The following is a 16018-nucleotide window of genomic DNA, read 5'->3' as shown; positions in this document are numbered from 1 at the left end:
TGGAGTGGGTTGCCATTTCCTCCTCCAGGGGATACTCCCGACCCAGGGATCGAATCCTGGTCTCCTGCACTGCAGGCGGATTCTTTACGTCTAAGCCACCAGGGAAGCCACCAGCGTGTCACTGCCCCGGCCCAAATGTCTAGGACTCCTTTGACACTCCTGGTCTGGCCCCCAGCTGCAGAGGCTGGGCTGGTCCTGAAGGGTTCCACACGCCCTGGAAATGGAGAGAGCTTGGGATCTGTTGCACCTATGGGGAGAGGGTGAGGGGTGTGGCGTGCACTGAGCAGACACAGCCTCCTGGCTGCCGGTTCCCCGAAGTCCCTGTCATTGTCACTTCAGTCACATCCACCCTCAGGGCAGCTCCTTTCCCTGCAGGGACATGGGACCTTGCTGTTGGTATTCAGGCGGAGATGCGGTGGGCAGCGGGCACCCGAGAAAGGGCCTCTGGATTCTGCTCCCAGCCTTTGCCTCTTGGCCCTTTGGGCCGGTGTTTCCTGGGCAGACAGATGCTCGCAGAGGCGGCTGCGCAGTGAGCCTCCCTCTGCAGGCGGAGGGCAGGAATGGGAGCACTCCCCCGTAGTGCTCTGTACATTGACGGCATTCACACTCTAGCTAAACAACGGTTTTGTGGTTCATTGGAGATTAAGACAGTTGTGTCTTGTTTCCCATTCCTGGAATGTCTCTCTTGAACAGAGCAGCCCTGAGAAGTGCCCCCTTCTTCTCCCGCATGGGCAGCACTGCGCTCTCAGAAAGCTCTCCCACATCCACTCCGGGACTGAGTCTCCTCGGCCCTGGGACACAGGTCTTATCATCGTGGCATCTCTCTTATACAGCCCATCTCTCTCGTCCAGTTTCCCCGGGCTGTCAAATGTCATTCCCATTTGACAGCCTGGGAAACTGAGGTTTTGATGTTGCCCGCCAAGTGGCTCGGGGACGGGAGCGGCTGGGGAAGATGGAGGCAGGATAGTAGCCCAGCCCCACCATCATTCCCCACATGGACGCTGTGATCCGAGGAAGCTCTGACAACACCTGCTTTCTGCTTTTATCTTTGGATTATTAGTAATTTTTCCTGGTTATAAAATTATGTGTATTAGAAAAGGTTTCAATTCTACAGAGGAGTGTAAATAATAATAAGATAGTAAAATGCCAATCATTTCACCGCTTGGGAGGTTGTCTGGGAACTTTGTCAACTGAGGTCACCCTGTGTTTCCCTAGAGGCTCATTATAATTAAGCCACAGAAAGGATTTCAAAGTCTCTGGTTCTTTTTTCATTTCAATCCCTTCACTGCCCTGTGTGCTCGATTCTAAAATCCCCGAAGTCCTCTGGGTGTCCACTGTGGCCTGGACCCCTTGCCGTGTGACATCTTTGACTGTCTTCCTGGCGGAGGCGGGTGTCCATGGCAGGAGAGGGTGAAGGGTGACGGGGGACAGTTTGCTGGACTCTGGAGCTGCTGCGCTGGCCCTGCAGACTGTCTACTCCTGAGTGCAGGATTTAAATGGGCCCAGGAACTTGGGCTTGGCTCCTGCTGGTGCCCATATCCAGGAGAATCTGACCTGCTGAGCTGAAGGGTGGCTGCAGGGCAGGGATCCCAGGAGTCTAACGGGGCTCCAGGGAGAGTGCTGGCCTCCTTCCACTGTTGGGGGCTGGGTGCAGCCCAGGGAGGACAGAGGAGGCCAGGTCCTGAGTGAGGCTTCAGCAAAGCTGGACTGGAACACAAAGCAGGAAATCGAGGTGGAAGCCCAGATGGACTGCCTGCCATGCAGGAAAGCTTAGGAGGAGGCTGCAAGAGAGCTGGCCAAGCAGGGCAGGAGAGGCGGGAACTGCAGCTGCCGTGGCCAGGAGCCCGGGCTGAGCTGGCTGCTTCTGGGGAGGGTAAGAATGGCTCAGCCATTGTGGGGCACTTTCATTCCTGGGGCCAGGAAAGGGCAGCTGGCAGTGCCGAGAGCCCTGGGAGGCACCTGTTAAGTTGGCAACAGCTCCCTGAACACAGGCCACATCCCTTACCAGAGGCTGTGAGCTTGTTGTTCTGGCTTTGAGCGTGTACAGAGCCCCGTGGGACACAGTGATGGGTGAGACCTGGTCCCCACCCGCAGGAGGTCAGGGTGGAGTGTGAGTGGGTGCGTCTGCCAGCTGCCAAGTTCCTGTGGGCACAGATCAGGAGGAATTCCCACTGGCAGGGCTGGGGAAGGCGTCTTTGTGAAGCTGGCATCAGAGCCAGGCCTTGGGAGGAGGGTAGGATTTCAATAAACAGATAGGGGGAGGGGTGGCAGGCAGAGACTTCTAGGCCAAGGGTTCAGCCTGAGTGACAGCTGGGCTTTGTGAGAACAGGGTGTTCTCCTAAAGCTAAGTCTGCAAGTTCAGTTCCTCAAGCCGTTTGGGATTTTATGTCTCCTGAGTTGGGGCGTGCGTGGTGATATTCACCTCGGTCAGACCCCCAGCCTGTGAGAGAAAGCAAACAGTCACAGACCAAATACGTGGGACTCGGTGTGAATCCAGGGCCACACAGGGCCTGGGCTCAAGCTTTAGTTTTACCACTTGCAAGTTTGATTAACTGGAGCCTAAGTTTTCTTATCTGTAAAATGGGACTTAACAATACCTAATAATATAATAATCACAGGGACTTGGTTGCTCGTTGTTGTTCACTGCTAAGTTGTGTCCGACTCTTTGCGACCCCATGGACTGAAGCACGCCAGGCCTCCCTATCCCTCATCATCTTCTGGAGTTCACCCTGTTTCATGTCCATTGAATCGGTGATGCTTCCTACCATCGGTGATGCTCTGCCGCCCTCTTCTTCTTCTGCCTGCAGTCTTTCCCAGCATCAGAGTCTTTTTCCAATGAGTTGGCTGTTCGCATCAGGTGGCCAAAGTATCAGAGCTCTGGTACCAAGTGCTTGGTAAATGAGCTATCATTAATAAACCTGGGGGGAAAAAATAGCTTGTTACAAGTTGGGTTGTAAATATCAGTGAAGAGAAAATCATTTGCATTTGGACTGTTGATCTCAGCGTGGTAAAGAGATAATGCACAGAATCAGAGCCCACATCCCCTAATATGGAGAATTCGGAGTGAGCCTTTGTGCAGACATTTTGGCTTGGCATTCAAGGCCTCTCAAGAGCTTCCTGCTCTTGGCTCTGTCCTCACCTACCGCGACCGTGTGTTGCCCAGCAAGTGCCTCTCCTCGGAGGCGCTGAGCCCATTATGTTAGCTGGGTCTCCAGGGGATGAACATCAGGACCTCAGACCCATCCTGCCATCTCCAGCCCCTGAGACTTGGCAAGGGGCTGGACTTTGGGCCCCAACTTCCCAGAGCACATGTTTGCCACTAAACTCCGTTGGCAAAGCCGACCAGAAGCCTGGGCAGAACCTGGGTCCTGGCCTCCGGAACCCCTTTCCTCAGGGACCCCTAGGGCCAGCACCCCTGACAGTGCTGGGGCATGGAAAGACAGACTCAGGGACAGGGTCCACCTGTCCCCAGAGGCCCAGCCGACTTGAGACACCTGTTTGCCCACCTGATCCAGGCAGGATCCCAAGAGGCTACTGCCTGGGATCAGCCTGAAACTACCGGCTCCCTGGTTGAGTGATGGGGAGATGGGCAGAGAGAGAAACCAGGAAGCAGTCCCCGCACGTATCCCCCATGGGAAGCGGAGCTTTTGGCCTCCTTGCTCCTCCTCTCCAGTGCCCTGGGCCCACCCACCGCACCCCTGTTTCCTGTGAAGTCGAGGGGGATGTCTGGAGCGCCCCCTGGAGGTGGTACTCTACCACTACAGAGCGCTTACAAACAGGAAAACAGAAAAGCTACAGGAAAACCACCACCCCGTCCTATGACAGCCAAGTGGCCGTTAGGACTTTTACTAGGGACAGAAATAGGATGAACACAGAAACTCAGTGGTGCAAAGTCAGTGATTACTGGATCAAACCTGAATTCCTCATTAAGTTTGTTTGTGATTAAACTCCTTGCAGGAAACTGTTGTTGGATTATATTCTGCACCGTGCTTTTAAACTCTGACTCTTGCTGCCACCTTCCCTTTCTGTCTGTTCTGTTCTCCTTATTTATAACCTCTTCTCTCCTGTTGGGCTGTGAGCCCCGCGGGCAGCCAGAGTGTCTCCATATTGGTGTTGCCCAGAGCTCCTCACACAGTTGTGTTACATGTCTGGGTTGCTGGATTTATACCTTTTGCCTTGATGTAATATTGCAGCACCCTCTTTTGCTCTGAAGTGGGGTGATCACCCTACCTGGTACACATATGTAAGGTCATACCTGCATTTGGCTTTGGGGCCATCCCCTCACCCACAGCTTGTACCCAAAGGTCTTTTCTCACTGCCACTTAGGGGTCCTAGTCATCTCCTCTGGTCAAGGCTAGAGAGGGTTGGAGGGCTCTGTATGGCAATGCTGTGTTTCACACAAAGATTAGGGTCTAACGTTAGTGCAGGAGGCAGAAACTGTGTGGTCCGTTTCCCTGAGGATGTTGTTCCCTGCAGACACCATGCCTTGGTGTGTTAGTGGAAAAGCTAAGGGAATAGGTTAAATATTAAATAGATTAAACTGAGTTTGTTGTTCAGTCCTTCAGTCTCGTCTGACTCTTTGGACATCATGGACTACAGCATGCTAGGCTTCCCTATCCTTCATCATTTTCTGGAGCTTGCTCAAACTGATGTTCATTGAGTCAGTGATACCATCCAACCATCTCATCCTCTGTTGTCCCCTTCTCCTCCCGCCTTCAGTCTTTCCTAGCATCAGGGTCTTTTCTAATGAGTCAGTTCTTCTCATCAGGTGGCCAAAGAATTGGAGTTTCAGCATCAGTCCTTCCAGTGAATATTCAGGACTGACCTCCTTTACGATGGACTGGTTGGATCTCCTTGCAGTCCAAGGGACTCTCAAGAGTCTTCTCCAACACCACAGTTCAAAAGCATCAGTTCTTCAGCATTCAGCCTACTTTATGGTCCAACTCTCACATCCATACATGACTACTGGAAAAACCATAGCTTTGAGTAGACAGACCTTTGGTGGCAAAGTAATGTCTCTGCTTTTTAATATGCTATCTACTGGTACTGCTACTGCTGAGTCACTTCAGTTGTGTCCGACTCTGTGCGATCCCATAGACGGCAGCCCACCAGGCTCCCCCGTCCCTGGGATTCTCCAGGCAAGAATACTGGAGTGGATTGCCATTTCCTTCTCCAATGCAGGAAAGTGAAAAGTGAAAGTGAAGTCGCTCAGTCGTGTCCGACTCTTAGCGACCCCATGGACTACAGCCTACCAGGCTCCTCCATCCATGGGATTTCCCAGGCAAGAGTACTGGAGTGGGGTGCCATTGCCTTCTCCGAATATGCTATCTAGCTTTGTCAAAGCTTTTCTTTCAAGGAGCAAGCGTCTTTTAATTTCATGGCTGCAGTCTCCATCTGCAGTGATTTTGAACCCCAAGAAAATAAAGTCTCTCACTGTTTCCATTGTTTCCCCATCTATTTGACATGAAGTGATGGGACTGGATGCTCTGATCTTCATTTTTTGAATGTTGAGTTTTAAGCCAGCTTTTTCACTCTTTTCTTTCACCTTCATCAGGAGGCTCTTTAGTTCCTCTTCACTTTCTGCCATTAGAGTGTTGTCATCTGCATATCTGAAGTTATTGATATTTCTCTCGGCAATCTTGATTCCAGCTTGTGCTTCATTCAGCCCTCCATTTTGCATGATGTACTTGCCATATAAGTTAAAAAAGTAGGGTGACAATATATAGCCTTGACGTACTCCTTTCCCAAATTGGAACCAGTCTGTTGTTCCATGTCCAGTTCTAACTGTTGCTTCTTGACCTGCAAGCAGATTTCTCAGGAGGCAGGTAATGTGGTCTGGTATTCCTATCTCTTTAAGAATTTTCCACAATTTGTTGTAATCCACACAGTCAAAGGCTTTAGCATAGTCAATGAAGCAGAAGTAGATGTTTTTCTGGAATTCTCTTGCTTTTTCTATGATTCAGCAGATGTTGGCAATTTGATCTCTGGTTCCTCTGCCTTTTCTAAAGGTAGCTTGAGCATCTGGAAGTTCTCAGTTCACATACTGTTGAAGCCTAGCTTGGAGAATTTTGAGCATTATTTTGCTAGTGTGTGAAATGAGTGCAATTGTGAAGAAGTCTGAACATTCTTTGGTACTGCCTTTCTTTGGGATTGAAATGAAAACTGGTCTTTTCCAGTCCTTGTGGCCACTGCTGAGTTTTCCAAATTTGCTGACATACTGAGTGCAGCACTTTCACAGCATCATTTTTTAGGACTTGAAATAGCTCGGCTGTAATTCCATTACCTTCACTAGCTTTGTTTGTAGTGATGCTTCCTAAAGCCTACTTTGGATTCCGAGATGTCTGGCTCTAGGTGAGTGATTACACAATTGAATTTATCTGGGTCATGAAGATCTTTTTTGTATAGTTCTTCTGTGTATTTTTGTCACCTCTTCTTAATATTTTCTGCTTCAGTTAGGTCCATACCATTTCTGTACTTTATTGTGCCCATCTTTGCATGAAATGTTCCCTTGGTATCTCTAATTTTCTAAAAGAGATCTCTAATCTTTCCCATCCTATTGTTTTCCTCCATGTCTTTGTGATCACTTAGGAAGGCACAGACTTCCTGGCCCCTGACCCTCACCCCAGGCTCTACAGAGATGAGAAGGCGGGGGTGGGGCCTCCCTGTCCCACCTCCACCAAGGTGCTCTGAGCCTCTCTGATCCTCGGGCTCTTCATCTTTACCACTGGAACTAATAAACCACCTTTGTTAGCTTATCATGAGGATAAATGGGGCGAGGTTTGAGAGTCTTAGCAGCTGCATGAAGCATATAATAGAAGGAGCTGTGAAAAAGGACAAGTCACTGAAAAATTCAGTGTGAGCTATAAGGTCTGTGAACCGTAGGCTGGTATCACGTTGGTTCTCACTGATCTGGGGCTGGCCCTGTATCCATACTGGCTTCTGGAGGTGAAACTCCACCTTTTGGCAGCATCAAGAATGATCCTGACTTGAGAAAGCACATCTGGGCAGGAGTTGGGGGGTGAGCAGAGGGCTTGGTGGGTGTCCATGCCCTGCTGAGGTTGAAGGCCATTGGCAGGTTTGAGGAACAACAAAGATGCCAGTGTGGCCGGACTAAGACCACAAGGGGAAGAATAGGAGTTTGTGTCAGAAAGTAAGCGAGGGGCAGGATCTGACCAGGCGTCATCAAGGAATTGGCCTTGACTCTGACTGAGACAGAAGTCCTGGGGGCACGGTTTGCAGTGCAGGAGCAGGGGACCAGTTGGGAGGTTGTTGTATTAATCCCACAGGGAGGTTAAGGTGGTTTGGACCAGGGTGGTTGCAATGGAAAGGGTGAGAAGCTTCTGGTGTTGGAGGTCGATGATGGAATCAAGGAAGAGAGAGAGGCTAGAAATGTACTGTCAGTCCATGAATCACAGTGTTTAAGAATCCCAGATCTGGTGCAACCCCTCACTTCTAAACAATGTGTCTATTTATGGCTGGTGGGTCTTCATCTGGGGCTTTTCTCTAGCTGCAGCAAGCAGGGATACTCTCTGGTTGAGGTGCATGTTCTTCTCATTGCGGTGGCTTCTCTTGTTGCAGAGCACGGGCTCAGTAGCTGTGGCGCACAAACTTAATCGCTTCTCAGCATGTGGGATCCTCCTGGACCAGGGATGTGTTAGGTAGTTAGAAGAGAAAAAAGGAGTCCAAAATAGTGGTGGCTAAAAGACAAAGAAGGGGAAAAGCCCGTGAAAAGAGGACAAAGGAAGGTCCAAGGACCAGAGTGAGAACCTCAGGTGAAGCAAACAACCCTCCTGGTTAGCCCAGCATAAGGCAGGCTCAGGGGAAGGAGAAAAAAAAATTAAAAAGAGGGGCCAAAACTGAGCTGCCACGGGCTTTCTTCTCTTCACATCTTTTGGGTCAGCCCACCCTCACGCCTAGAGGATGTATGTTCCTTTGCTTGCCAAATAAAACTGAGCTGTAACTCCAAGCTGTAACAATGGTCCATCTATTGCTTCAAATTTTTGCTGTGGTGGGACAGAACTGGGGAAATTATGAACTCCCTGGACAGATGGAACCGGTATCTCCTGCACTGGCAGGTGGATTCTTCACCACTGAACCAGCAGGGAAGCCTGCAGCCCCCCAATTTACAGAGGGGGAGACTGAACCTGTCAGAGGACATATTTTCTAGGCATGACTATAGACTTAAGGCTACAATTCCTTCCATGCAGGAAACAGGTAAATTCAGACAACACTTTGAACTTCTCTTCCTATTTGAATTTGGAGTATACTTCGCCTGGTTTCTCTTTCCAGATATATCCTCTGTTCCCTTTCAGCTTCTCATCCCTTCAGCTTCCTCCTGGTGTCTATGCTTATCCAACCCCATTTCTTCATTCACAGTTTAGGCTCAATTAGTAGAGAATCTGGGGGAAGGGTTGCCACTGTCAGCTGTCCACTTTTCCTTCAAGGGCTGGCCCAAATGTAGCCTCTTCCTGGAAACCCCAGCTGGGAGCGATGCTTCCCTCCTAAACCCCCACTTCTTTTTGGAACAGGCTTTTGTCGTAGTTGTTCCGAGACTGGTCCCTGGCACATAGCAAGTGCTTGGCGTTTCTAGAAGGAGCAGAGAATGAACGAAATTACAAAGTAAGCACCCCCAGGTCTTATCATTCGATGGCGAGCTTTTGCCTGGTTTCATCTTCATTTACACATCAAGGCTCCCTGACCCCACTTCCAGCGCTTACTGGGTGATCCTCCACAGTCCTGCCCTGAGTTGGTGGGAGGCCCTTGGAGAAGGAGGACCCAGAAAGTAGGGGGGCCCAGAAACAATTTAGAGATGGCTCTGTAGTAAAGCTCAAGTGAGAAATGGGAGGCGAAGACCAGAATGCCAGGCTGGAAAGACTGGGAAAATGAAAGGCTGGTAGGAAAGGGTGGTGCCAGAGGGTCTGGCCCAGATGAGTTATTCTGGAATGCCTGAGGCTGTCGGATATTGGCTGCTGGACAGAGACTGTGTGGTGTGTTTTGTGGGTAAGCAGGCCTGGTTTAAAGGCACAGGAGTGGGGTGCATGGCCACCTCCGGGGTGCTGTGAGCAGAGCATATGCTCACCAGAAAGGTCGCACTCATCCCATGTGAGGGATTTAGAAGATGCCCGCCCCCGAGGCTCCAGTGGCTCAGACACCTTCTTCTGTTGCTGTCTGCCCCGTGTGAAGTGTTATAAATCCATTCCTCACAGGATGCATGTTTGGAGTGCTGTCTAAAGGGATGAATCAGTGTGAGTCCTTTTGTTGGACAAGAGCCTGTTTTTCATCTTCCTCCTCTGCCCTGGCTGTCCTGGGCCTGGGCTCTGTTGAGTCCCTGAGAGCAGGATTATCTGAGCCTAGATGTCAGGAGTAATTCTGTCTACTTCCTCCCATCATTCTAAATCCTGCTCCATGTCATGGCTTTTGATCTATTTGCAAACAGTTTGATTGCTTGAGTTTTTTCCCTAAGCTACTTGAGATCCTTTTTGGATTTGTTAAAGAATATAAGCAAATAATAACCAAAAATTTGGAATAAAAAGACCTTTTTTTTTTTTTTCTAAGCAGGATGGATGGGAAAGCAGGATGTTATGGAAATGTGACATTCCTGGCTGGTGGGTCTATAGTCTAGGGGGAGGGCCTGAAGAATGGACATCCCTTATAGCAGGGACAGCAAGGGGAGGCAGCAAATTCCAAATTCCTCTGAAACTTGGAAGAGTTTATTGTTAGATGAATGAAGAGAGTGAGAATCTGTCTCAGTAGGAGAGCAACACAGAATTTGAAGGACCTTTCAGTTCTAGGCTCACGCTGTGGCTTTGAGCAGGCCTGCTGTCACTCTGGAGCTATGATCCCTCCCCCATAGGGCTGTCTACCGATCACAGCTGTGGGCACAGGAGTGCCCACTCGGAGGAGCTAAGCTCACTATCTGCAAGCCTTATCAGGTGCCTTTGTGAAATGAGGGTGTGGCAGGGCTGCTGTGTAAGTTTGCAGTCCACACAGAGTGCTGGCCCAGGGGTCACCCAGGGCAGAAAGCCACCCTGCTGCCCGCTCACCAGTCTTGCTGGGCTCGGGGGCAGAGGGACCTGGGATGGTCAGGAAGAAGGGGCTCCTCCCTGAAAGCCGTTCATCCAGAGAGTGCTCTTTCTTCACTCTGCCCAGGGGCCCTGTGTGCCGACTGCGGCTCCAGAGCTGGGCCTGACCACGGTTTGCAGCACCTGTTATCCCTGTTACAGCACCCTTACCATCGGTGACAATGTCGGCAGGCTCTTCCTTGTAAATGAAGTAAAAATGGGGCAACTTGTGAAATGCTATGCTCGGCACCCTCCCCTCTCAAGATCCCGCATCCACCACCTCCTGCCAACCATCCCCCACCCCCGCCTCTCTCTCCCTAGTCTCCCAGGGCTCCGTGCAGCACAGTTTGAACCCCACAGAGGAGGAGGCAGCCTCCTGTGGCCCATCCAAATTGACCATTTGGGAACCATAGACTGGAATTCTTTGGGAAGCAAAACGAAGTGACAGTCTCTGGACTTCAGCTTGGTGGGCTGAGCCTATCTGTGGCCACGGCTGGGGGACGCTGTTTCAGTCCCGCCTTTTCTGTGCTGTGCTTAGTCGCATCCGACTCTTTGTGATCCCACGGACTGTAGCCCGCCAGGCTCCTCTAACAAAAGAGAAAGCCAGTTGCCCAGAGTCACCCATGTAGTTACAGCAGAGCTGGTATTAAAACCTACACCTGATTCCCTTTTCCACTGTCTCCTGACTCCATTTTAGCAATATATGTTTAATGAAAAACACTGGATCAGCTGTTAGGATATGTAATTCTAGACCAGGACCCCGTGGACTGTAGCCCACCAGGCTCCTCTGTCCATGGGATTCTCCAGGCAAGAGTACTGCAGTGGGTTGCCATGCCCTCCTTCAGGTCATCTTCCCAACCCAGGGATTGAACCCGGGTTTTCCATATTGCAGGTGGAATCTTTACCATCTGAGCCACCAGGGCAGCCCAAGAATATTGAGTATCTTAACTGCAGTCGTCCAGGGTCTGGTGTCCTAGCCCAGAAATGCCCTCTAGAGGGCGCTGTGACACCGGGACCCAGGACGGGACACACCTGGAAGGGACCATGTCCTCTCTTCTCCTACAAGTAAGGGCAAATGAAAACTGAATCAATACATGAAGCATTTCAGCCAACAATCAGAGAGTTTTGTTGAGATTCTTGAGTGAATTATTTTTATCTGAGGTGATTTGAACTTCAAATAGTTCGAGATAAAGGAAATGGGGACTTGGGCTAGCTAATATCTTCCCCTGATCTGACATGGGCAGAAACTGAGTTTATTAATAGCCCCTTGATGGACACTTCACAGTGAAAGGTGAAGCAAGATGGGATCAAGTTTCTGGGTTTTATCCAGTTAGCAATGCCCAGTGGGTGAAATATTACCAGATGGAAAGAGTAAGAACAGTGAGTCTTATAGGCTGCACTCTGAGCGGCTGCCTTGTAGAATAGTATTTTTGCAAACATAGTTATTTGCAATTTATGGATAATGTAAAGTGCATTCAAAATGACAAATGTCTAGGTTTATTATTGTTGTTGTTTACTGAGTGCTTTATGTATGCTAGGCACTGATGAAGCATTTTCTTTTTGTCATCAATCTTCTTAAGAACCATTGTTGTTGCTGTTCAGTCACTAAGTTGTGTCTGACTCTTTGTGACCCCCATGGACTGCAACATGCCAGGCCTCCCTGTCCTTCAGTATCTCCTGGAATTTGCCCAAGTCCATGTTCATTGAGTTGGTGATGCCATCCAACCATCTCATCCTCTGTCGCCCCCTTCTCCTCCTGCTATCAATCTTTCCCAGCATCAGGGTCTTTTCCAGTGAGTTGGCTCTTCACCTCAGGTGGCCAAACTATTGGAGCATCATAAGAACCATGTGGGTGGATTATTAGCCTCAGTTTATACACAGAGGTGCTGAGAGACATTACTTAATTGGGCTGAGGTCTCACAACCAGCAGTGAAACCATTCTTTCTGTGCTAGTCTTCTGCTTCTAAGATCTAATCTCTCCCCTGGAAATGCCGCCTTCCTATTTTTCTTTGGAAGCTTTCACAGGACTGAACTCTGACTTTCATGGGAGCCAGTCTCCCAGCTGCACATCTCTGCTTAGCCCTGAAACTCAGGGCTAAAGATTTGCTTCTCCAGTAGTGACCATCTCACTTGAATGACAGTCATTTTCCAACTGACCCTGGTACCGGTGCCTCTTCCTAGGATGACATGCGGGTGGCAGCGGGGAGCAGGAGAGACATGTTCTCTATGGGTCCTGCCCTTGGAAATTTTCTGGATGAGAGAACACTTCATGATGTATGGGATTCTCAAATGTTAGATGAGAGGGGGCCTTGTTGACTGTCATGTAATGTAGTCTTACACTCACAGCTGGCCTCGTGGGAGTCTTGTGGTCACTCCCAGTCCTGGTTATCAGATTCACAGAGTTTCTGAATAATATAGACTCACAATCTGTGGGGTTCAGCCTCACAAGATTATATACAAAAATATACACAAATATGGTTCAGTTCAGTCGCTCAGTCATGTCTGACTCTTTGTGCCAGGCTTCCCTGTCCATCACTAACTCCTGGAGCTTGCTCTAACTCATGTCCATTGAGTAGGTGATGCCATCCAACCATCTCATCCTCTGTTGTCCCCTTCTCCTCCTGCCTTCAGTCTTTCCCAGCTTCAGGGTCTTTTCTAATGAGTCAATTCTTTGCATCAGGTGGCCAAAGTATTGGAGCTTCAGCTTCAGCATAAGTCCTTCCAGTGAACATTCAGGACTGATTTCCTTCAGGATTGACTGGTTTGGTCTCCTTGCAGTCCAAGGGACTCTCAAGAGTCTTCTCCAAGAACATAGTTTGAAAACATCAAATATGTTTGTGTATTAATAGATTTAAGTTAATAAATATATGATTTATAATAGTTATGAATGCTATATATAATATTTTATATATTGCTTATATTATATACACGTTTTTTAGTGTCTATATCTCTTTACCAGGCATGCAGACAGTGTTTATGACCCTGTGTCATCTGTTCTTCTCCAGATATGCTTGACTTCTTCCATTTACTTTGTTGTGAGATGAGATGTGATTTCTGCTTCTGTTGACACCCACTTGTACTCTTCAGAGTCTAGTTTCTCAGTGTCCTTCTTAGAGTTTTATATGACCAGTACAATGTACAATGGCCCCTGGCCTTATTCTAGATTTAAATATCTCTTACTCTTTTCTAAGATCAAAGCATTCAGAGTTACTTAATAACTGCTGATGGCTAGGCCTTTTCTATTGGTTACACAATGGACTTTTTGAGTCTTAGTATATCTGCCTTGGGCTTCCCAGGTGGCGCTAGTGGTAAAGAACCTGCCTGCCAATGCAGGAGACTCAGGCTTGATCTCTGGGTTGGGAAGATCCCCTGGAGGAGGAAATAACAACCCACTCCAATATTCTTGCCTGGGAAATCCCACTGGACAGAGGAGCCTGATGGTCCATGGGGTCACAGAGTCGGACATGACTTAGCAACTGAACAAACAGCAGGACTTCCTATAAAAATGCCACTGGAAAGGTGGGTCCCACTTCCTTCTCCTTGCTTTGGCTCTGGTACTTACTGACCTTGTGATTTCAGAAAGTCCCTCTGCACCTGAATGGCCTCATCTGTAAAATGGGCTACTGTGAGAGGGTAAATGATGTAATGCATGCTTCCCACCTACCAGAATGACCTGGGAGCTTCAGCTCCCACTAGAGAGTTTGATTCAATAGGTTAGAGTGGGGCCTAGAATAAAGAATGTGAGTGACTTGTCCAGTCATTTCTGATGATCGAGCAGGTTTAGATCCTGAATCACAGCGTTTGTAAAGTGCTTAGCGCACATTCAGTGCCCTGCAGGGGCCTGCACCTCCTTTTCTTCTCCCATATCCCACCTCTCCTTTCCTCTGAGCACTTAGGGCTCTGGTACTGCCCACTTTGTATCCCAGAGGACAACCACAGGAGGAAACTCATTGAAAATGCTCTTCTCCAGATGTTTGCCTTTGATACAAATAGAAGAAAGAGCAATGCTTAGTTCAAAGTTTCTGTTTAAATTTCACTGCCACTACCAGGTCTATCTTCTGTAGCCTTTGATAAGCCCCACGATACAGAGAGGTTGAGGGCAGGAGGAGAAGGGGGCGACAGAGGATGAGATGGTTGGTGGCATCACTGACTCAATGGACCCGAGTTTGAGCAAGCTCTGGGAGATGGTGAAGGACAGGGAAGCCTGATGTGCTGCAGTGCCTGGGGTCGCAAAGAGTCTGACACAACTTAGCGACTGAACAACAGCAACAGTGATACAGACACCAGATCCCGCCCTGAGATCTTGGGATTATATTGCAGCCTGGGAAACCTAAGACATCAAGATCAGGCGTAGTGGGGAGATATCTTCTTTGGGTCAGGGGGCAAGCTTCCTCATGCACTTCAAATACCCCAGAAGCTTCCTCAAGCTCGTGTCCAGTTGTAAATTGAAGGAGGCTCTGGGGTCACACAGAGTCAGACACGACTGAAGCAAGTTAGCAGCAGCAGCAGCAGCAGTGAGGTCATTGTGGCAGACAAAGTGGACCCAGCAGGTGGAGCTAGAGAGTCAGAGACATCGAAAAGCCAGAGAGCTGGTCCTGGGGTCTCAGGAAGACGAGGTCGGGCAGTTGTCTTTGGCAAAGGTCGTGTATCAGAATCCCTGAACAACTTGTTTTTTTTTTTTTTAAAGACTATAAAATTCCAGATCCCATCCCTATGGAATCCAGCTGTAGGCATTAACTAATTGCCCACGTAACTGTGATGTACTCCCAGTTTGGGAAGCATTGATGTAGAGATTCTGGAATGATCTAGATGTGGTCCAGGCACATAAATGTGAGCCTGTCTGAGTTGAGAGCTGTGTGCTGGTCCTCAGACCAGCGGGAGCATCAGTAACATCTGGGTGCCAATCAAAAGTGCAGACTCAGACTCCACCCCAGACCTGCTGGGTCATAACCTGCCTTCTTCACAAGAGCGAGCCCTCTGGCTGACTCAGAGGCGAATCAGAGCATGAGGTCACAGAGAATGGGGCTTCTTGTTTACCTGGGGACCTGTCCCTGGAATGGGAGATCTGGGAGACCCAGTCTGTGCTTTGTCCTTGGCACCTGTCTGAGCCTCAGTTTCTTCATCTTTATTGTACCTCCTTCTCAAGGTTGTTAAGGGAACTAATGCCCAACTCCCATATTAGACTGTGAATTATTTGAGGCAAGGTCCATGTATTTTAAAAATTTCCCCTTGCCCAATGCCTAGCATTGAGCAGAGTGGTCATTTTGGCATGCAGAATGATAGAATCCTCCAAGCAGAAGAGCCTTTGTGGATTGTATAGAACAGGGGACACTGTGAATGGATGAAGAGGGTATGGTGAGGTTGACAGACATTTCTAGGGTTGGACACTCATTGAAAGGACTGATGCTGAAGTTGAAACTCCAATATTTTGGCCACCTGATGCAAAGAACTGGCTCATTTGAAAAGACCTGATGCTGGGAAAGATTGAAGGCAGGAGAAGGGGATGACAGAGGATGAGATGGTTGGATGGCATCACTGACTCAGTGGACATGACTTTGGGTAAACTCCAGGAGTTGGGGATGGACAGGGAAGCCTGGCATGCTGCAGTCTATGGGGTCGCGACTAAACTGAACTCTTATTGGCATGTGGGCTTCCTGCGAGAATACCTGTTCTCTGTGGTTCTTCTTTTGGCTCCTCAGAGCTGAGCTCAGCTCCCTGTCTTCGTGAGGGCCCCCTGCCCCTCTGACCAGCCATCTCTGTACCCTCTGAACTTCTGTGCCATTGAGTGTTGGTGCCGCTCATGCACCCGTGCCTCCTGGACTGGCCTCCTCGTATGTCCTGTCTGCACTGTGTTTTTTTCTGGAAGCTGCTCTGTTGTCTCACTGTACATTTCAAACTCTTGGAGGGCAGGGCCAGGGTTCTTTTGATCCCCGTCTGCTCCCCAGCCCAATACCTAG

General features: G+C 49.2%; 1 protein-coding gene across 2 annotated transcripts in view; it reads left to right on the top strand.

The window, feature by feature from the left end:
* Positions 1 to 16018, top strand: part of LPIN1 (lipin 1) — a 130238-nt gene that overhangs the window by 900 nt on the left and 113320 nt on the right. The window lies entirely within an intron of this gene.

This window comes from Bos taurus, chromosome 11, assembly GCF_002263795.3.
Source record: "Bos taurus isolate L1 Dominette 01449 registration number 42190680 breed Hereford chromosome 11, ARS-UCD2.0, whole genome shotgun sequence".
NCBI classification, from domain to species: Eukaryota; Metazoa; Chordata; class Mammalia; order Artiodactyla; family Bovidae; genus Bos; species Bos taurus.
Note: the sequence above shows the minus strand (reverse complement) of the source record. Positions and strands in the feature narration are given on the sequence as shown.